Consider the following 21,778-nt stretch of genomic DNA (forward strand, 5'->3'; position numbering starts at 1 on the left):
TAGAATCTGAAACTTTGATTCTGAAGTCCAACTGTATGTGGGGAAGATACTGAAAGGGCAAAGAACGTAAACTTTCCCAGTCTCTTTTACTGCATCCATACATAATACCCAACCGGTGAGGTTGTGAGGATGAAAATCAATCCAATGTGTGTCACTTTGGTGATCCATCATCCTACTCAACTCATGCTTTTAGCTGCAAGGCACCGAGTGATTCACTTTTAAGTCCTAGAGTAAGGAGGCTGACGGTAGGTGATTGCACCTGTAGGCTCAGTAACTCAGCAGTGTCAGGGCCCCATCTTTCTGAGCCTCCTGGCCTTTTCCCCTGTTTGTAAATTTGTGGTCAAACTATGGTCTCCTGGGCCAGGCATTTTCACCCGTTAAGACACCCATGTTCTGTCAGGAAGTGCCTGAGTTCTGTTCCACACTCTGGCTCCCAATTCTAGCTTCCTGCTAATGCAGACCCTGGGAGGCAGCAGGGATGGCCCATATGGTTGGGTCCCTGCCACCTACATGGGAGACTTGGACAGAGTGTCCCACATCGGGCTCCAACCTCAGTCTAGCGCTGGGGAATGAACCAGAAGATGAGACGAGAGGGAGATCTCTCCTATGCCTCTCTCTCTCTCTCTCTCTCTCTCTCTCTCTCTCTCTCTCTCTCTCTTAAAGATGTCTTATTTCCAGTCATCACTTTAGTGTTCTCTATCCCATTTCCTCTTAGGTCTCACTAACTGGAAATACATCAAATACTGAGTACTTCAAAAAGTTTGTGGAAAATGGTATAAAATATGTTTATTTTGAAATCCACACATAGTGTTTTTCCATAATATGTATTTTTCATGAAACTTTTGGAGAGCCTTCTTGTGTATGAATTTCAAAATGGTTTTGCACAAGAATTCATAAAAATGCCATTTCCAGGGCCAGCATTGTGGCACAGCAGTTTAACCCAAAGCCTGTGATGCAAGTATCTCATCTCAGAACATGAGTTCGAGTCCTGTCTGCTCCATTTCCAATCCAGCTACTCACTAATGTGCCTGAGAAAGCATCAGAGGATGGCCTAAATGCTTGAGTCCCTGCTACCCATGTGGGAGAACCTGATGGAGATGTAGGCTGCTTGCTTAGGTCTGGCCCAGACCTAGCTGTTGCAGGCATTTGGCGAATAAAGCAGCAGACAGAAGATTCATTCTCTCTCTCTCTCTCTCTCTCTCTCTCTGTGTGTGTGTGTGTGTGTGTATGTCTCCCTCTCTTTCTTTGTAACTCTGCCTTTCAAGTGAATAAAATAAATCTTTAAAAAAAAATCATTTTGCACAAAATTTTTTGCAGTACCCTCCTACTTAGCTCCAGGACCAGCTGGAGAATTTGGTAGTCAGCTTTTGCAGGTTCTCCAAGCCATGTGCTCAGGAGAGAGGATGGTGGAAATAGATGTTCATAACCAACAAAGTCTCTTGTGTTTGCTTTGAAGAACTTTGAAAAGTGTGTTAGTAGCAGCAATAAATTCTCTGAGGATAAAACATTTTGTTTGTGCTCTACTGTTATTTACTTCAGTGGAGTTTATTTTTCTCCTGAGGTTGTTTACGTTATCAGCTCCCATAACCTCTCCGAGTCACGTCTCAGCGGCAAGAGATAGCAAGTGTTGTTTTGCAAAATCAACAAGCCTGCCTTCCGTGAAACCTGCCCAGGCATCACAACGCATCCCAAGTTCATCCCAAGGGAGACAAAGACGCACATAATCAAGTGTTTTATTGAAAGCACTTTCTTAAAATTTTAATTTGCTAGTAAATTCATTCATTAAATAAAATAACTTACACACAGCACTTCCTCTAAGTAATGACTCAAGCTAAGTGTGACAAAGTATCCTAAGCTTGCAATACCTGACTTGTCTTCTGTGTTGCTTCCTCTAGCCCGCACTTGCTCAGTTAATCTTTATTGCCATCTTCTGGAAGATCTGTTTTTACATGCAAATAAGTTAATTCCAGGCCAACACAGTTCTTCTCTCAAAGGGACTGGGAAACACAGAGCCTTTTCAGAATCTCACAACACTGAAAAACTACATCAACTATCAGCACCAAAGAGCACCTGAGCCCGGGCTGTGAAAGCAGTGCACCTGTTACAGAACACCCTTGAAACTGAACAAATTGATATAGAACCCCCAAAATTGGGTCCATTTCCTAACACCAGGTGCTGGAAGAATGTAGTTTGTTTTTGCAGCAACCAGAGCAGTTGGACACCTATTGCTCAATTCCCAGACTCCCTGAGGGATTAAGGGCGATGACTCTTATAGATTAAAGTGCAGGGTTGAACAGCTCACATGCAGGCCTCTGGTTGGTCCACCGTGCTAGTGACTTCCCTTTGATTGGTCAGTGACAGGAGGCCAGTATATTTTCTTTGGAACAGCCGATGGCCTTTGCTCTGTCTGGGACTACAGGTAGACCAGGTATTACTTTGATCATAACCTGGGAAGCTCTCCAAATACAGCCTAACATTGAGATGTTAACTATTGAATTCCGAGTCTTTGAAATTGGGACCTTGTGGAGCTGCCACACCCATTTGTCACTCCTTATTTATTTCAAAGGCAGAGCAACAGAGAGAGAGAGAGGGATAGACAGAAAGAGAGAGATCTTCCATCTGCTGGTCACAACAGCAAGGGCTGGACCATACTGAAGCCAGGAGCCAGGAACTCTATCCCGGTCTCCTACATAAGGACAAGGCACCAAGCCCCTGAGCCAACATCCACTATCTTCCCAGGTGCATTAGCAGGGAGTTGGGTTAGAATTGGAACAGCCAGGGCTGGAACCAGCACTCAAATGTGAGTTGCCAGCATTACAGAGGCAGCTTTACCCTCTGTATGACAAGAAAACTTCAGCTTGTCCTGCAAAGCCACAATGTCAGGGAGAGAAGGGCGACAGTGCCCTTCCCACAAAGAACACCACAGATAAGTTTCGCCAAACATGTCCGTTTATGAAGAGCACCCTGCAGTGAGTTAATCTTTGACAGGCAGCTGACTTGGAGTAAACCAGGAGAAGACAAAGCTGAGGGAAGAGATACCGGGGCCTGACAGAATCTACATCAAGGGCATTAGCGGTCAGGGCTCCTTGTTACACCTTGGAATGCATTTCAGAAATGTCAGAAAAGCTACATCGCTGGAAAAACAACTTTCCATTTATAATCCGAGCCTGTATTTCCCTGTAAGAGTCCCTTTTTTGATGATATAAAGCTTTGATCTATGTTAAAAGGCAAGTACCATTGGTAATAGCAATCTGTTGAGCCAAAATCCATCAGCCGTGCTTCAGTATAAATGAGTTTGGGCTGCTTTCCTACTGTGACAGGTCTTGAGTGGGGTGCCAAGGTGAAGAATGGAATTCATGAGTAACAGGACCGTCATGTCTCTGAATATCATCCATTACTGCCTTGATGTCCAAAAGGTAGACACAACAGAGCCACACTTTGGAGCTGGAACTGCACAGGGCAGGGAGAGAGCAAAGCTGTGAATACACCAATGGCAGTCAAGAGGGTCTGGCAACCATGGTTAGTAAGCGGCTCGTGTCTAGAAATCTGATCGCAATACATTGGATATCCTCTAACACAAGCCGAGCATTCGTGGAGTCTCCATTGACGGCAATGGTCCACCTTCGAGTGCAGAGGCTGGCAGTGATATCCAGGAGCCTTATCAGAAGAGAGTAGCATCTCAGCCAGGCCTTAAAGATGGGTTCCAACCTCTGAGTCCAGGTATAGAAAGAGTAGCACAAATGTTTATCCCTAGACAGATCAAGGTTTCAAAAGCTTATTAGGACAGTGTATCTCCACTATATGTCATCTTGATTTATAAAGAAAATGGTCATATTTTCACCTCGGGAAAAATGTAGAACGCTGCTGATAAAAGCAGCTCCAGCCCCTCATCACACCTGCAATCTTCCATCTCCATGTAATAGACAAAAAGCTCTGACCTGGAGAGGAGGCAGGGCCTGGTTCTCTAGATGGGGCTCAAGGGCAAGCTACAGGAAGGAAAGCAAGAGAATTGGCAAGCTCAGACACAAAGAGTTCGTGAGGGACTTAGGGTGGAGACTGAGCTCTGAATAGAAGACAGATAGCTCCTTGATGTGCAAAGAGAAGACTTAAAAAGGATACTGAGGTGACAGGGAGAAGAAGAAGAGACAGGGAGCAAACAGGCTTGAGTATTGCTATAGTTTGGATGTGATTTGTGCCTATCCCCCAAGCATCACCCATCCAACTCATGCAGGTGGTTAAACCCCCAAGCTCTATGCTAATGGTTTAGAGGATTCATGTTAAGGGTGGTTAGGTTAATAGCAGAAGCTTGATCCAATTGCAGTGTCCCAGGGAGTGGGCCTAGTGGGAGATTCTTAGGTCCCTGGGGTGTACCCTCGGAAGGCAGTTCTCACATAAGAGGCAATCATCTGCTTTAGCTTCAGCTCAGCTCTTCTCTTTCTGCTTCCTGGCTTGCCATGGAATCCTCCACGCCACCTCCACTCCTACACATGGGTTCCACCATTCTCCACCCTCATCAGATGCCAGCCGAAAGGGACTACCTGATCTTGCACTGTGCGGTGCTGAGCCTATGTGCCGAAAAAGACCTTGTCCCTTCACCAGTAGCTTTTCTCAGGTATCTTAGTGCAGCAACAGAAAGCTAACCTTGCATAATGATTTTTGCCTAGTCTCAATAATTGCTGTGTTTCTTTTTTTTAAAGAACGTGATCAAGCATTCATTTGTGTAGCAGATACTATTGAATCTGTACCATATGTACATATATCCATTAACAAAACATTGCCTACAACCTTGACTCTATTGAGGAAGCTTAATATAAAGTAATAATCCAAACCTTTTCTTACACAGTGAAGTATGTATTTACTATAGAGGGCAAAAGAACAGCGTAGTTGCTCTGAGAGAGAACAGTAAGACCAAGTAGCCAACAACTTTAGATTAGCCAATGACATTTCCATGGAAGTTGTATTGAGGCATCCCAATAATGCACAACAGGAACACATTAGCCAATCTGTTTAAGTATTTTAGAATGCAAATTTAAACTTTATGATTCTATACAAGGATTCTTCAAAAGGTTAATAGAGAATGGAATGAAAAAATATGGTTAAGACACCTGTAGCCCACTTTGTAGCACCTGGGTTCTGCTCCCAGCTGTAGCTCCTAACTCCAGGTTCCTGCTAATTCACGTTCTTGAAGGCAGCAGATGATTGCTCAAGTGGTTGGGGCCCTGCCACATGGAAGACATGGGTTGAGTTCCTGGCTACTGGCTTTGGCCTCAGCCCAGCACTGGCCATTACAGATTTTGGGAAAGAACTAATGGGTCAGTCTTTCTCTCTGTTTCTGCGTCTCTCTCAAATAAATATAATTTTTACTATCATTTTATTTTGGTGTAAAAGATTTTTCAAATCCATGTATACAAGAGATATTCAAAAACTTTGTGAAAAAATATGTATAAAAACAATGCATAGATTTCAAATTTCTTACACGAAATAAAATGTCTTTATATTACAGTACTCAGAGCCAATGTTTTGGTGTAACAGAAAAGCCACCATTTGCAATACCTTCATCCCATATCACAGAACCAGTTCAAGTCCTGGCTGCTCCACTCTGATTCATCTCCCTGCTAATGTACCTCGGAAAGCAGCTGCAGATGGCCCAAGCATTTGGGCCCCTGCCACCTACGTGGAAGACCCAGATGGAGTTCTTGGCTCTTATCTTCAGCCTGGCCCAGTCCCAGCCATTGAGGCCATTTGGGGAATAAGCCAGAGGATGGATCTCTCTTTCTCTCTCTTCCCCTCTCTCTCTTTCTCTCTCTCTCTCTCTCCCTCTCTCTGTCACTCTGCCTTTCAGAAAAATTTTTTTTTTTTTCTTTTTTTTTTTCTTTTTTTTTTTCTTTTTTTTTTTCTTTTTTTTTTTTTTTTTTTTTTTTTTTTTTTTTTTTTTTTTAATTTTTGACAGGCAGAGTGGACAGTGAGAGAGAGAGACAGAGAGAAAGGTCTTCCTTTTGCCGTTGGTTCACCCTCCAATGGCCGCCGCGGTAGCGCGCTGCGGCCGGCGCACCGCGCTGATCCGATGGCAGGAGCCAGGTGTTTATCCTGGTCTCCCATGGGGTGCAGGGCCCAAGGGCTTGGGCCATCCTCCACTGCACTCCCTGGCCACAGCAGAGAGCTGGCCTGGAAGAGGGGCAACCGGGACAGGATCGGTGCCCCGACCGGGACTAGAACCCGGTGTGCCGGCGCCACTAGGCGGAGGATTAGCCTATTGAGCCGCGGCGCCGGCCAGAAAAATTTTAAAAAAATCATTTTAATAAATGAAAAAAAAATTCAGTACTCTATGAACTTCATGAAGTATTTTCATATTATATATACATACTATGTACATGCATGCATGTATGTACATGTTACCCATGTACTAATATAAAGTACATACAGATATATTACTATAGAGGGATTAGTGTACAGTGGCTAATGACAAACAACTAAAGCCTATTTTAAGGAAAAACAGCTTTTACTCCGAAATATGACATACCATTGCTAGACTCTTGATCACTTTTTTCCTCATATGAGAAAAAAGTTTTTCACCAAAAAAAAATTTAGAGGCTGGGGAAGATAAGTTCCTAGATTTTATTTTTTTAAATATTTTACAGGTGCCAGTGCTGTGGCAGCAAGTCCTTGGGCCCCTGCACCCGCGTGGGAGACCCAGAAGAAGCTCCTGGCTCCTGGCTCCTGGCTCCTGGCTCCTGGCTCCTGGCTCCTGGCTTCGGATCGGCACAGCTCTGGATGTTGCGGCCATCTGGGGAGTGGGCCAGTGGATGGAAGACCTCTCTGTCTCTCTCTCTCGCTCTCTCTGCCTCTGCCTTTCTGTAACGCTTTTTCAAATAAAGAAATAAATCTCTAAAAAATAAATAAATATTTTACAATTTGAGAAGAATATTTTACATTTGAGAAGCATAGAGAGAGACAAAGAGAGAGAACTTCCATTTGCTGGTTCACTCCCCAGATGCCCACAACAGCAGAAACTGAGCTGAGGCCAAAACCAGGCCAAGAATTCAATGCAGTTCTCCCACGTGGGTGGCAGGGACTCAATTAACTTGAGCCATCAATGCTGTCTCAAGGGGCTATGATGGCAGGAAGCTGGAGTTAAGGGCTAGAGGAGGGCATCAAACCCAGGTACTCCGACATGGGACATGAGGCCAAACACCTGAAATCCAGATTCTGCTCCTAAATGTATTTACTTTTATACATATATATGTCTACAAATACACACACACATGCATACACATATATACTTCTCAAATTGGAATACTGAACCTTGGTTACTCTGTGCAATCATAATTTAAAAGCTCAAATCTGGCCATGCCTACAAGCCCAAATAGGCATCCATGTTCATGATTAGAGGCTTCCAATTTGACACAACATTCCAAGTGCCAGTGGATGTACTCGTCCTGGAAAAATATCAAAATTGTCGCAAATATCTCCAGAGCAAACAAACAAGCTCATTCTGGCTTACCATATAATGCATCTCAAATGTGGTCAATTCCCACAGGAGGGTCTCTTCTTTGAAGTGTTCCAGCTGGAGGTTGATGGTCTCACCAATTTTGCTTTTCTATACAGAAATCAGTGAGCATCTAAGAGACTAGGAAGAGGTCCTCTGAGGTGCTTTTTATGTGGCATGTTCAATCTGTGAAAGTTCACTGAGCGAATATTTGTGATTTATACGAATGCCTCTGTTTGCATAATATGTGTCAATTACAATTATTTTAGTTTTAGAGGGAAAATAATCAAGTCTAGAGAAAGAGATCTTTGGTAGGAGTCACAAGAAAAAAGTCTTAACAATCTTAATAGGAACACTCATAGAATCTTCTACAAAATCGGAAATCAGTGGGTAAGACATATCTCCAGACATGTTTCTTATTTTAAATAATGGGAGAATATAGAGCAGGTGCACAACAGCTAATAAAATCAGAGATCATCATATTCGCCTAAAAGAAAACTTCACCTTAATTGTAGACTCTTAGAGTCAGCATCCTCCTCTAATCTGTATTCTTATCAGAGGTTTATGTCACATATGGCCTTCATTCAGCCATACCTGGAAGGTTTCAAGTTTGCTCTTTGCAATATCTATTCTAATACCTAAAGCTAGTACTCATAAACACTGCATCTTTCAGCTGTAAATAAAGAGTAAAAGTCGTGGATGCTCACTCCGCGAGAACAAGGAAGGAAGATGTGAAACCGCACCTTCTTGCTGTCTTCCTGGAGATCTAAGGTCACTTTGAAAGTGTTTCTCTTCCTTGGGACTCACTTTGCCATCGTTTTCAACACCTTTTTGCATTTACAGATATTTGCAGACATGAAACAATTTCTTCTAAGTGTTCCTCCTTATTCTTTTTGATACGTTCCATTTACTGAGGCATTTTTCAGATCTTAATCTGCTGGTCTGGATTTTCATCTCACATGTAAAGACTCCTCCACTCTATCTCCCACCAACAACTGAAATCATGGATTTTCCTTAGACAGGTGAGATTGATGAGGAATCGTGTAATTAGTACTGACTCCCCCTCCGGATGCACAGTAGCTGTGAGGCTCTAGGTAAGAATCAGATCAAATATATCTCCTCGTAAGTGGTGTATCATCAGCAACCTAGGACAAGAGTTATGCAGGTTCACAACAGTCATTTACTTATAAACAAAAAAAAAAAAAAGAGGAAAGAGCAAAGTTTTAGAATAATGGGAAATTGTAGTTTTCAACATCCATTATTTTCTTCAAGAAGAGAGCCTTACATTCATTGGAGAGAGAGAAAAAAAAATAAAATCCTTGAGTCTTTGCTCATGTTGTAGTTTGTCCCAAAAGTTGATTCAGATCGAATCATACAAGCCTTCATTCACTTTGTTTATGAAACTAGTTACTCATGGTCACTTCAGTTATTCCCCCCCCCCCATGGGATCCTAACAGAGGAATTGCCTAAGCCTTTTGTTCTCAAAGGTTAAAAAATACCCCATGAACCACTACATCATTGCCAAACTATGTCCAGGTCAACAGGAACAAACTCAGCAACATGATCTAAGATTCCTGGAGAAGGAACGGAGAGATCTGAATTGTTTAAATGAGCTCTGCAATTAACTAGCCGAAAAAAATAAATGAGCCAATTGTCCTATTTTAAGTCTTTGCCACGGACATTTTTTTTTTAATAAAAGAGCAGGTGTCTAAGGGTAGCCTTTCCAAGATGTGCTCCAAAGCATCAAATCGCTTTATTAAAAGTTAGGGCAATTCGGAGACCCGTATCTCTTGCCTGGAGTTTCACAAGGAGCATTAGCACAGTGCAGTTTCTGAGAATTCCTGCAGTTCTGCTTAACTCTGCTCAACTCACTCAGAACATTTACATTTTTTGGTAACATAACACCCCTCCACATCTGTGGAGCCTGCCTTGCAAAACCCTGTACAGGCAATTTTCAAGTTCTGCAGAATCCACGCAGGGATTGCCAGGAAAATGTAGCAAGGACGGGAGAGCTGGGGGGGAGGCAGGGAGGAAGCACTCGGCAGGCAGGACATCGCGAGCTCCAGCCCCACTCTTATCGTCTTACTTTTGAGCCTCGAAATACAGAATCATTTTGAATAAAGGAATGTATGACTTAAAAAAAAAATCTTGTGTCTCTAAAACTGTTTGACTTAGAAATAATTTATTTCTGGTCTCCGTTGACATGTTGAGCTTCTTGTGGGACTGCACAGAAAAGGCCTATGGTGTTTACAAGATAGGTTCTTGCAGTAGATGGAGTTGTATTCATGATTATTCAGAGCTGCCCAACACTTGCTGTGCTATCTTGGGGGCAGTTCAGCCCCCTGCCTCGTTGGTTTGGACTTGACCTGCATTGGCCAATGAGGTGTGAGTACTGAACGTGTGTTTGTGGCTTTCTTATGAGCCCCTTGACCTTTCTTCACCATCAGAAGGTCATGCCACAGAGCAGATGATCCTCAGCACAAGTCCAGAAATGAGAAGATGCCTAAAGCCCAGCTGAGACCAACAGGGCTACAGCCAACCCACAGCCCTCACGCAATATGAGCAAGAAAACCAGGTTTACTGTAAGCCTCTGAGATCTGGGGGTTGCTTGTTGACCCAGCAAAACCTGATTGCTACAGTTCTAAATCAAGAGTCTACAGTGTTACCATTGAATAACTTTAAACTATTTGTATGGTCCAAGATAGAAGATGTTATGTTTACTAAGAGTTTTGCAAGTAATTTGCATCACTTTCAAAAAACGCAATTTGGTGTCTTTCCTCCCTGTACATCAGATCCCATTATTCTCTCCAAAGGATGTGCTTTGGCCCCCATGACTCACAGAACAATCAGAAGTTGACAACAATGCCAACAGAACTTACTGTATATAACTTCCCACCAGCAGCATCAAAGGATTTTCCCTTTGTTCATAACGCCAAATACTGCACTGAGGTTGGGATTTGAATTAGAAAAGTTTTAATATTGCTTTATCCATGCCTGTAATTGTTTTCAGACAACTTAGTTGAGTCAAAATTAAAACTCAGCTATGTTTAATCAAGCTGGAAATCAAACAAGAACTTTCCCAACCAACACACATGAAAAGTCCAGAAAATAAAAAGCTGTGTTCCCCCGCCCCCCTGCTAAAAATTGAAAACACATCTCCTAAAATCAGGTACACTGGGGATGAATAAACTCTCTTTTTATTCGAGTTCTTGAAATGTATAGGATACTTACACAAAAACAATGTCCCATAGTGTGTGAAATGATCTTGGGAGGGTCAGAAAAACACTCACCTTGGAGAAAAAGCAACTCATGGTTATGCACAAGAAAAGGATAAAGAAAGGCTGTGGAAGTAGTCTGTCCTTACTGAGATAAAAACACGCAAAAACGGGTCCAAAAACCGAAAGGAGAATTTTGCAAGGACTAGAAAATACAAAACAACAAAGTCACATTCCTAAGAAGAGAGTCCGGAGGGCAGCACTAAGAGTTTGTGATTCTTTTTAAAAAGGATGAGAAAGGATTTGTGACCTACTGAGGAGAGGAATTTCTCTTATCTGCATAATCAAGAGATAAAAATTTCTAATTAGTCAGCACCAACTACGTGACAGTAAAGTTGAATGACATAATGGTAGTAGGGCAAAGCAACCTGATGCAGTACGTGATGTGCCCATTTCACAGATGAGGCAAAATCTCAAACAGTTTAAGTCCCATGTTCTCTCAACTACAAAAAAGGAAACTGAAAAAGAGAGAGAGGTCAAAGATGCTAACAAAAACAGCCTGCGGCTCAATAGGCTAATCCTCCGCCTGCGGCACCAGCACAACGGGTTCTAGTCCCGGTCAGAGCGCCAGATTCTGTCCCGGTTGCTCCTCTTCCAGTCCAGCTCTCTGCTATGGCCCGGGAGTGCAGTGGAGGATGCCCCAAGTTCTTGGGCCCTGCACCCCACGGGAGACCAGGAGAAGCACCTGGCTCCTGGCTCAGATCAGCGCGGTGCGCCGGCAGCAGCAGCCACTGGGGGGTGAACCAACGGAAAAGGAAGACCTTTCTCTCTTGTCTCTCTCTCTCACTGTCCATCTGCCTGTTAAAAAAAAAAGAGAGATAAAAGAGAGAGAAGACTCAACTAGTATCAGAAATGAAAGAGATGACATTGTAACTAATGCCAATAGAAATAAAAGAATACTATGGAGAGTTGTAAACCAACAAGTCGGATAACCTAGAAGGAATGGATTAATTCTTAGAAACACACAGCCATATGCTATCAACCAGGGAAAATAAAAATTGTAATATTTTCTGCCCTTAGCCTTACTAAACACTTGTCCTTCAAATCATATTTTTGAGGCATTCCACATAGGTATTCACAATTTCACAAATTATACATTTCCATAGATCCAGTCTTTTTAGTCTAGTTGGCTGGTTGATGGCTAGCTCTTTTATATTTCATTTAGTAGCAGGGGGTAAAGATCGAGAAGCCAAGTCAGGGCCAAGAGAAAGCTGAGAACATTGCTATAATGCTGCAAGTTTGTTCCCAAGGGATTTCACCACATCGTCAGGGGAAAGTCTGACAGCAAAACTTTTCCTCAAAAGGTTTTAATGTTGTGGCCTGCAGAGTTACCCTGCACTGGGAAGTCCCAGAGTACTTTTCAAATGAAATTTTAAAAATTTTAAAACATTTCAGAAGGTTTTTTAAATATTCTATATCGGAATGGGATTAAATTTTGTTCCCCGAGAATGTCAGATATGCGTTATTTTTGTCAAGTTCATTTTGGAATCATTTCTGTAAGTTACTCAACAGCCATTAATTTTCCCTTTGCAACTTTTACTTGATATAAATTCTTATAGTACCAGTCATCACCTGACGCAGACATAACAGACCGTCTGAGTCAGCCACATTTAGCTGCATACACACACAGGTTATATCCTTGGCAAAATACAACTCAAGCACTGTCTTTAATCCAAGGGCCTAATTGGTATGTGCACGTGCATATTGGTGTTTGTGTGTTTACTTGCTGACCCAGTTTCTCTTAAAGAAAACTCACAACATGGAACAGAAAACCCAATTCATAGCTTTCTATAACTCATGAGATTGTGCAAATTTAAAGAACAGTCGAGAGACCATCCATCATAATAAGACCATCTTTGTTCAAGTAAATCTAATGTTTCCAGCTGCTATTTCTTTAAAAGTACAAACAAATTTGTGAACTTTACACCCGAAATACTGTTCACAAAGGGTCAACCCTTTCTTTCTTGATTTTATCTTATAAAATATTGATCTGGATTGGGTATCCTTTAGAAAGTTACATATTTCTATTTGTAGATAAAAGTGCTAATTAAACATTTAATTTAACCCCTCTAATATACCAAAAAATCATCCTCAGAAGATAGACATTTTTTAAAAAATCACTCTAGTTTCTAATAGATTGATGTAACATCAAAATTTTCTCCCCAACCTGGTCCTTTTGTGTGTCTCTGAAAAATCAAGAAAACAAATCCAGCATAATCATGGCAGGAATTCAGAAAGATGCATCAAGAAAATTAATGATGACTCAAATGCCTCTCTTTTGCTTTTGACTTTCCTAAAGATACAGAAGAACCAATTTTATGACCCTGCACACTTAGATTGGACCCCTATATTCATTATAATAACATAAAACGGAGGAGGGGGGTAAAATGGAGATAAGCTATATGATTATATGGAATAGTCAACTTCCATCTAAGATCTGGAACACGGACTCCTGCTGGCTGCTTGTCTCTCCATAACAAGGTGAGTCTGAGCCTGGATACCCAGAAATATCCCTGCAGGCTGAAAACCAGAGAACAGAAGCCTAGACCGTCCTCAGAGTGAGTGCTCCACGCAAGGCAGAAGTCTTCATCTCAGAATTGTCTCCATGCCCACAACACACGCTTGACCACCTTTCCTTGTCACTGATTTTGTGGTCTTATATAAGTTCATTTCCGTGTCAGATTAAGGAAAATACTGAAAGGAAAACAGGGAGCCGCATATACTACCCAAGAGGATCAAATAAAAATGCACCCAGGTGGTTTCTGCCGTCACCTTCCTTCTCGAATAAAGAGTTGATCGCATTTAGAATCGATTTCTGAGCCTCTACTGCACCACTTAAACCTTCCCAAGTCATCAATGACTCCGCCTTTGCTCTGAAAGCCTCTTCGGCCGACACTCCTATCTAACCTTCTAATGTTCAGGTCGAAAAGCTGCCTTTCTGACTTCAGTTGATGGTTGGCAGGAACTGGGAAGGAAACGAGCTATCCAACAGCCACATGACTAAGAAGGAAGGCTCCTTTTCCAAGATTTATTTCTAATTCTTGCGGGGTTAGAGAGCACAGCGCGATAACAGGGAGGACCGGTCCTGACACCAGCTATGGCCGGTTTGCCTCTCCCGACAGACTGCCCCGTTATCTCAGGAACTGCCTGGGTCTCAGACATCACGTTCACGTGAGTAACTAACCCAGCTCCCGCCCTGCCCTCCAGACCTGCATTTCAACCTCGTGCTTGATTGACACTTCCACCTCAACCCAAACTCTTGATTGACACGTCCACCTCCATGTTCACCCGATGCCTCTAGCTCCAAACTGTGTCCAGAAGGGAACTTCTCGTCTTGCCCTCCACCTAGCTTGCTTTCTCCTGCTCAGAGCCTCTCCCTTCTCGCTCTTCTACTTCCTATTTGCCACCAATATCTGCCACTCATCTCTGAAGTCATGTGTGGTTTCTCTTTCCATTGCCTCCAACACAGATTCTACACCAGCTTCTCTTTTCCAAGCTAGGCTCCTGTTTTGGTGTCTTCTAGGAGTGCTGTCAAAGTCTTCAATGTCTCCTTACAGTGATCAATCGTATCTTCTGTTTTAAACCAAGTCTGCCTACAGCACAGCCCACACGGGCCACTGTGACCTCATATTCTATATTTGTACGAATTGCAAAACGCATCCCATCTTCAAGGCACTTGACTTTGGCCTCTCAGGAAACTTGACATTGTTTAATACACTTAGGACAACTGAAACATGGTCATCACAAATACAGACATCTACAGGGTCACTATGTGAGTGACCTGCTCTAATATTGTGCAATGCACAATCAGTGCCCAATACCAGCAGCCCTGCAATCCTGCCATTCCTTAACTCCACACGCCTGAATGGACCCTCACCACTTGTGACAGTGAATGCACACCCATTGGCCTAGAACACGAGAGTCACCATACTTGTCATCAGCCTACAACTCCAGTTCTCTCCCCTTCCTGCTTGCCTTCCCTGCTCTCGAACTGGTATAATTTCTCAGAACTCACTCACACTTGCTATCATCTCCTTAATCATGTATCTGCCTCTATGCCCTCCCCCTCCTTTTTTTAAAAAAATCTGTAAATATCCCACCCATTTATCAAATGTCATTTCTTCCAGGAAGCCTCATTTCTTCCCCACCCTAAATAGGAAGTGAGTGTCTCCCACAGGGGCTGTCTCATCTCCACTTGATTATACCCACAACAGGAAACTCACTATTTCACAAAGGAGTTCCTTCCCATTGGAGTTGGACTGAAATCTACCTTTTTCTCTAACTTGCCGATGTTATTTTCTCCTTTGAATTAATAATGAAAACTTCCTCGTCCTCCCTTAGCTTGCAGTCCCACCTCTGCTACTTGCCAGCTGCGAGAACCTGGCAAAGTTACTCAGTGCCGACACAATAACAGCATCCATCTAGATATTCCAGGAGAAAGGAGCTTGTAAGGGTGCTTCCCACCTTGCCAGTCAGCCCCTGTGACTCGTGGGGTGCACTGGACTTGTAGCCCCAAGCACGTTCTCGCAGAAGCTTGCGTGGGAATCTCGGCTCAGCCCATCACCATCTCTCCATTTGTGTTACTGTCCAGATTCCCCTTTCATGACGCCTTTCCATCTCCCTAGGAAACAATTCCTAAAGAGGTTGGGGTATTGCTAGAGCCCCCATAGAGTTTTGGCGACCCCTGCTAACACACTCGAGTCACTCGTGGGTGTCACACTCGTGGGTGAGGTCTACATTCTCTGAAGTCTGGACGGAGCTCAGCACAGTGACAAAGGCAGCCATACTGGTCACTGGCATTGTCCACTGCCCTCTTGGTCCCTCATTCCAGCCTTCGGTCCTCAGGCAGAGCTGCAAAACAGAGACTGGCACAGACATCCTTTCTCAGCCAGCTTCCTCGGGGCCTCAGCAAAATCAATCAATTATACATGCCCTGTGCTCTTTGCATCATTGCCCTGGACAGACCTGGCGCTGGCCAGATAATTTGGCAAAGTAATTGTGCTGTTGAGCCAATGGGAATTAATGGTTTAATTTTTCACCCTTCCAAGTCATGAAAAAAAATGTTAATTTTAGGCCAAACTTAGGACCTTGACACATCCTTGGAATCACTTTAAGTCTTTGATAACACTTGATTTTTTTACTGCAGGTATCGTAACGATGCTTACAGGTTTTTCTCAGTTCTCTGGATTTATCTGTACCTTTGTGTTATGCATGTTTGTGTGTGCATGCAGATGTGTTAACGAGAAGGGTATTTTCCGTCACACATCCTCATTTATATGTGAAATCTGAGAAAAGGGAGAACCTGCAGAGGCAGAGAGCAGAACCTTGGTTACCAAAGCTAGGGAAGGAGGGGAGGCAAATGGAGAAACATTGGTCAAAAAATGCAGTGTTTCTATTAGGAGAAATAAATGATGAGCATCTGAGGTGATGACTATGCGAATTCACTTGATTGAGTCAAGCCATATGGTGTGCATTATTATAGCATCACTCATATGCCATGAACATGTGCAATCCTGACTTGTGAATATTCAACTTTTTAAAGTGGTAGCATCTTTAGGGAGGAAATGGTGATTAGCTCACTAGAAGAGGATGGTATGAGTTTCTCAATAAGAAATCCTGTGGCCTTCATAAAATAAAGTTACTTCTCAAAAATGGCATGCATTATCTAAGGCTGGGTTCAATAATTAATCCATATTCGCTTATATCCCATGCCACACACACTTACACATAAAGAGATATTTCACAAATACTGCTTGCTAGTTTTGGAAGGTGAAAATTTACTGCCAGCAGATGGTTCTCTAAAAATTAAGAAATCAGGGGCCGGTGCTGTGGTGTAGCAGGTAAAGCCACCGCCTCAGTGCCAGCATCTCAAATGGGCACCAGTTCGAGTCCCAGCTGCTCCACTTCTGATCCAGCTCTCTGCTATGGCCTGGGAAAGCAGTAGAAGATGGCCCAAGTCCTTGGGACCCTGCACCCACGTGAGAGATGCAGAGGAAGCTCCTGGCTCCTAGCTTCGGATCTGTGCAGCTCTAGCCGTTCCAGCCTTCTGGGGAGTGAAGCAGTGGATGGAAGACTTCTCTCTTTCTCTCTGCCTTTGCTTCTCTATAACTCTGCCTTTCAAATAAATAAATAAATCCTTAAAAAATTAAGAAATTAACATAAAAATATAAGGAAAGAGATCAAATGCCTTGGGGCCACATCTGGTGAACTTCTCTTCCCTCAATATTTTCCTAATGCTTTCTTAATGCCAGACTTCAAATGAATCATCCAAGAAAATTAAAAAGACCCTTATAATCAAATAGATTTTTCAACCAAAGTCAACAAAAACACAACTTTCCTGCATATTTCATGTATCCCAAAAACAGGAAATGACTGAAATTCCTCTAAAAGTTAGATTATTCTCTGAGCATAGTCCCTCAACTTTTTCCACTTAGCAGTTGTCCATGCTAAATGTGTTCGCTCCTTAAACTTACAGTTGTACTTGCAAGCGGATTCTGCTCACTGCCTTGGCTGGCTTTCCTGAGAAACATCTTCTACTGGCTTGCTCTTATTTTGAGAGATGTGGCAAGTTTCAGAAAAATTGAAATGAAAATAAAATAAGGAAACAAATAAGAGACTCAAAAGGTTGTTCGCACCACTCAGGCAGACACCACGGGAATTCTGTGCACTCACTGTGACATCCCTATCCTGAGTCCATCCAACTGAGTAAGGAGTTGGTCAATACGAAAGCATCAGTGAGGTCCATCTTTTGTTTGCACAAACACCCAGCACTTCCATTAATAAAACAAGGAGGAACATGCTTTTACCACAGTGCATAATCAACACAGTTATGTCATGGATAAAAGACACTAAAAAGAGATTTCTTTGGTGCAAATTGGCAGCTGGAGAAGAGATGGTTGGGGAGACATGAGCCAATCAGAATATTTATCTGGGGCAACCAGTTGACTAATCAACTGAAGTTGCTATCCAATACCCGGCATAAGTCAGAGATGTTTCCTAAAGTAATGAAGAAGAAAACACTTTCTCTCAAGATCCAAAAGATCACACACATCCTTAAATACTTTAATTGTTAAGGAGATTAAACTACGTTTCAATCAATATTGTACGCATCCTAAATACGGCATTGTTTGAAGACTGTAAGAGTCTCCCCAAGGTGCAGATTGTCTTGCACTCTGGAAGCATCTCTCTACCTCCGGACTCCCTTGATGCCCCACCTTGGGATCCATGTCACAGGGCCCTGCATGCTCCATCCACTCGGTCAGCTCCAGCTGCCGAGACCTTGTACGTGGTGAGGGCCCCACGCACTGCCACTCACCTACTCAGCAGCTCCTTCTCCCATGCCTAGCAGGAACTGTGTGGGAAAGGTCTTTGGACCAAGAGTGAGCAGTCCCAAGCGTCACCACCACTGTGCTATATGTTAGCTGTCGGATTTCAGACAAACCGCTGAACCTCACCTGATTTCTGTTTCTTGAATGTTTCATGAAAGAAAAAGAAGAAAAAAGAACTTTGATCCTTTGCTCACTTAAGAGGTAATTACTGAGGGCCTCCTAAAACAGATATGATCCTGAAGGCTAGAGACACCCCCTAAACTAGACCCCATGTCTGTCCTGAGGAACATTCTGGGGAGACAGGCATTTGAATTGTTAAGTAGAATATAGGGCAGTAAGTGCCAACCACAGAGAGGCAGCCAGTAACCCTCCTGGAAAATAAACACTCCTCAGTGTTACTGATAAAAGAGATCCCTCATACTTAAACTTGCAGCAAAACAGATACAAATATGAGTCAGCTAACATAGATTTCAAATGCAAGCAAAGCCAAAAGGAAAGATGGAAATGTTTATGGCTTCTAGAAGGTTATCCTGTAGATATACGCATGTTCTGCCAAAAGTTCACAGAAAATGGAATTAAAAGATAAATTTATCTTGGTGCAAAACAATTTCAAACTCATGCATAGTCTTTTTCATAATATGCCTTTTACATGAACTCTCAGAAGTCGCCTCAAACATACACATATACACACACGTGTGTATATACACAAGTATATACACATTTAAACACATATATATGTATACAGATTTAAACACACATCCACACATATACCTATATACACACACATCATCTCTGTAAGTGATTTACATGCTAAAAACTGCTGATGCTTCTGTACTTATTAGTACAAGACTCTTTCAAATATCTACACTCTATGATGTTGTTAAAATTTCCAAGTCAATTAATATTGAAGCACCTTTGAAGACGAAAAATTGCCGGAATGGGGTGGGGATGGCATTTGGCACAGCAGTTAGATGCCCACACCCACATGGGAGTATCGGGGTTCAAGTCCCAGCCCTGCTTCATATTCCAGCTTCCTGCTAACACAGATCCTGAGGGGCAGCAGGTGATGGCTCCTGTCCCCATGTCCTTGCCATCTCTGTGGGAGACCCAGCTGGAGTTCCTGTCTCCGGACTTGTCCTAACACATTACCAGTTGTTGCAGGCAGTACAGGCAATAAACCAGTGGATGGAAAATCTCTCTCAATATGCCTCTCTCTCTCTCTCTCCCTCTCTCTCTCTCTCTCCATCTCTCCACCTCTCTCTCTTTCCTTCATCTCTTTCTCTCTCACTCTTTTCAAATAAATAAAAGGAAATTTTTAGACTAAAAACCCCTTAGCCTATATTATCGCTATTTTAATGGGGAAGATAAGTAAAGCCTTCTGAATTACTTACTTAAATTGATGCTTTCTACTGTAAGGCAGCTACACTAGAGCTGTCCCACAAGCTCTCATCTTAAAAGAACTCTTGTAATGAAAACACAGCTTCAATTTTCTGTGATTGACCTGATCTTATTCTCAAGCCACAAACTGCTGAACATCAAGAGGAAAGAAACATTACATTTTCCAAGTAGAAGCATTAAGTTTCCTCCCATCTAAAAGAGGAGTCACACAAATACAAGTCTGCATGCTTGAAAGGGAACAGTGAAACATGTAGAAAGAAAGTGGCATGGTCCCTGAGAGTTGCTTTAAAATACGTTTGCAAGAAGGGGGAGGGAAGGAATAAAAGGAGAGAGGAGAGGGCACAGCAGGCAGAGAAGGGAGGGGAAGGAAGGAGAAGCGTGATTGTGAATTGCCGCCGGAACACAGGAGACGTGAAAACTCGTGCTAAATCCAAGCCCAAGTGGGAAAGATTCACACCCACATCATTATCCCGAAACCCGTAGATCCAGGCAAGTCCACACTACTGGCCATCTGATCTACAAATGTGGTGAAACTGACAGAAGAACACCAAAGGAGAGGCCAGCATTGGGGCGCAGTGGATTAGGTCATTGTCTGGGATGCCCACATCCCATTTCAAGAGGGCCTGGTTTGAGTTGTATCTCTTCTGCTTCCCATCCAGCTTCCTGGTAGTGCAGTGGCAGATGGCTCACGTGCTTGGGCCCTTGCCACTCATGTGGAAAACCTGCATGGGGTTCCAGGCTCTTGGCTTTGGCCTGGCCCAGCCCTCACTGTTGCAGACATTTGGGAAATGAACCTGCTAATAAAAGACGTTCTCTCTCTCTCTTTCTCCCCCTCTCTCCCTCTCCCCCCACCTCTTTCTCTCTCTGTGTGTCTTTCTCTTTCACTCTGCCTTTCAAATAAATACATAAATGCTTAAAAAAAACTTTTAGAAGGAAGGTGCTGAGATTGGTAAGGGCTCCCCCCAAGTAAGCCTGGGTCTTGGATGGACTGAAGGCTGGATGAGAGCGTGGTGTCACCATTGACATCTCCTGTGCCAAGTTGAGACCTGCAAGTGTGATGTGACAATTTGTGATCTCCCAGGACACCGTGACTTTATCAGAAACATGAGACTCCAGGCACATCCCAGGCTGACCATGCTGCTGTGAGCGTGGGTGAGTTTGAAGTGGGTATCTCTAAGAACGGGCAGGTCTGTGAGCACAGCCTCCTGGTTACAGCCTGAGTGTGAAGCGACCCATGGCTAGTGTTAATAAAGTGCATTCCACGGAGCTGCCCTGTGCAGCCAGAAGAGATACATGGAAATCATGGAGGAAGCCAGCACCCACATGAAGAAGACTGGCTACACTGCCCAACACAGTAGCATGTGTGCCCATTTCTGTTTGGAATGATGACAACACACTGAGCCCAAGTGCTGACTTGCCTTGGTTCGACAGCTGAAAAGTCACCCTCAAGGATGACAGTGCCAGTACAATCACACTGCTTGAAGCTCTGGACTGAACCCTTCGCCCAACTCATCCAACTGATAGCTTTAGTGCCTGCCTCTCCAGGAAGTCTGAGAGATTGGTGGTTTTACTTCTGTTCCCATGGGTCAAACAGCACCCAGTATTCTCAAACCTGGCATGGGATCACCTCGGCTCCAGCCAATGTTGCAGCTTCAGTCTGGTCTGTTGAGATGCACCGGGAGGCACTGAGTGGAGCTCTTCCCAAGGACAATGCGGGCTTCAATGTTGACAACGTGTCTGTCGGAGATGTTCATCACACCAGTGTTGCTGCTGACAGTAAAAATGACCACCGGTGGAAGCCAGCTGGCTCCACTGCCCAGGTGATCATCCTGAACCATCCAGTGCTGGCTCTGCCCTTGTACCATGCTGTCACACAGCTCACCTTGCCTGCCAGTGTGCTGGGCTGAAGGAAAAGACTGGTGTGCATTCTAGTAGAGGCTGGAAGGCAGCCTAAATTCTTGAAATTGAGTGCAGGCGTTTAGGAAGCGAGCCAGGAGATGGAAGATGTTTCTCCCTCTCGCTCTCGCTCTCTCTCTCTCTCTCTCTCCCTCTCTCTCTCTCTCACACACACACACATATATATATGTGGGGGTGGCAGAGAAGTGTGCTGGTGTGTGCACATAGGTGTGAATATATCAAAATTTCCCTGTGTTGATGCTACATTGTTGCTCCAGATGAGGCTGTGTCTTCCAGGTTAATGTGTAGGTGGCCCTGCAGGATCTGCCCAGGACAACAGGCCACCAGCCCAGACATGTTCAGATTCCTCATGTGTGTCTGGAGGCTACCACTGC

General features: G+C 43.5%; 1 pseudogene; it reads left to right on the forward strand.

Annotated features, from left to right (window-relative positions):
* Positions 1-21,441, forward strand: part of LOC133749370 (elongation factor 1-alpha 1-like) — a 57,097-nt pseudogene extending 35,656 nt beyond the window's left edge.
* Positions 21,442-21,778: the final 337 nt, after the last annotated feature.

This window comes from Lepus europaeus, chromosome 20 (assembly GCF_033115175.1).
Source record: "Lepus europaeus isolate LE1 chromosome 20, mLepTim1.pri, whole genome shotgun sequence".
In the NCBI taxonomy this organism is placed as follows: domain Eukaryota; kingdom Metazoa; phylum Chordata; class Mammalia; order Lagomorpha; family Leporidae; genus Lepus; species Lepus europaeus.